Here is a 1,674-nt window from a genome sequence, read left to right as displayed (position 1 = left end):
CTTCCCAAGGAGGCAGGGGCTGGGGAGGGGAGGATGGGACTTTGTGATTATCAGGGGCAAGCTATTCTATACAGAATGGAGAAACATCAAGGTCTTATCGTCCAGCACAGGGGACTCCATTCAATATCCTGTGATAAACCACAATGGAAAAAATATTTAAAAGAATATATACATGTAGAACTGAGTCGCTTTGCTGTGCAACAGAAATTAACGCAACATTGTAAATCAACTATGCTTCAACAAAATGTCTAAAAATGAAATCAAGTGAAAATAAAAGCTCATCTTTCATTTCCTGGCGTCTGGTCCCAACCCAGAGGAGCCACGTGGGACAGCAGGTTTGGGGGAGGAGGCAACACTGACTGTTTGTTTCGCTTTGTTGCTGTTTCTGCTTTTCTGGCCACGCTGCATGGCAGGCAGGGTCTTCGTTCCCCGGCCAGGGATTGATCCTGTGCCCCTGCGTTGGAAGCACAGTGTCTTAACCACTGGACCGCCCGTGAAGTCCCGAGGAGTCAACACTCTGATCTGACCTTTGCCACCATATTCTGGCTTGAGGTGCATAGAAAGAGTGGGGGCTTCAGTCTCCTCCTCCGCCCACGAGGGCTTCGTCCTCCAAATCTTGTTTTACAGGTAGCCTGAGATCATCTCTCTCGTGGGATCCGCTAAACATGAAAGAATCAGCCAATGCACATCACACTCTGAGTTACAACAGACCAGCTCGAGTTCCAAAGGCCGCTCTCACTTGACCTGCTTTCAAAGAGCCACCAGCAACATCAGACGTTTGTCATGATGCGGGCCACCATCATCCTCCTCTCCCGAGATACCTCCATCTTCACCACCTGCTCCTTGAGGAGTAAGCCAAAGCATCGTGGTTTACACTTTGTTATGGAAGCACAACACTGCTACCAAGCTCGGTTTTCGTTGCGATACTAAGAGCTGCTATAAGGGAAGTCAAGGAACAGGGCTTTACACAAGGCGGAAGCTCTTTCCTGGGTAGCGGTCAACCGAAGACTGCTAGGCTAGTGTCACAATGTCAGAATCAGGCCTCCTTCAACTCTGTTGCTGTTCTAGTCCACGTGGTCGGCATTCTTATAGCGGGCAGCGGGGAGAGAGGAAGGGTGAGATGCCCCTTCTTTTAAGAGCATGACTGGGAAGCTGAGCCCGTAACTTCCTCTTGAATCTTATTGGTCAGAACACACTCCTGAGGCCACATCTAGCCACACAGCACTATGGGAAATGTAGTTTCCATCTGGCGGCCATGTGCCTTGCTAAAACTCACCAGTTCTACTACTAAAAGAGAAAGAAAGAAATTCATACTGGAGACAGTCATCTGCAGCAAAATCAACATTCCACAGACGGGGGGATGGAAGCTCAGAGAAGTTAAATGTCATCCAGGTTTGCACAGCGAACAAAAGTGATAGAACCAAGTGTCACCCAGCAGTCTGAGTCCAGAGCCCACGCACACAACTGCACCGCTTCTCTGCCTCATCAGCACGCGCCACGCCCCACAGACACAGGAAGCAGACTTGCGCTTACCAAAGGGGGAACGGGGGGGGGGGGGGGGGGCCGCGGGGGACAGGCAAATTAGGAGCTGGAGGTTAGCGGATACAAACCACAGCAGGTGAAATAGACAGACAGCAAGGCCCTGCCGTAGAGCACGGGGAACTACAGTCAGTA

The sequence above is a fragment of the Muntiacus reevesi genome, chromosome 3 (assembly GCF_963930625.1).
Source record: "Muntiacus reevesi chromosome 3, mMunRee1.1, whole genome shotgun sequence".
In the NCBI taxonomy this organism is placed as follows: Eukaryota; Metazoa; Chordata; class Mammalia; order Artiodactyla; family Cervidae; genus Muntiacus; species Muntiacus reevesi.
This window is presented reverse-complemented; position numbering follows the sequence as displayed.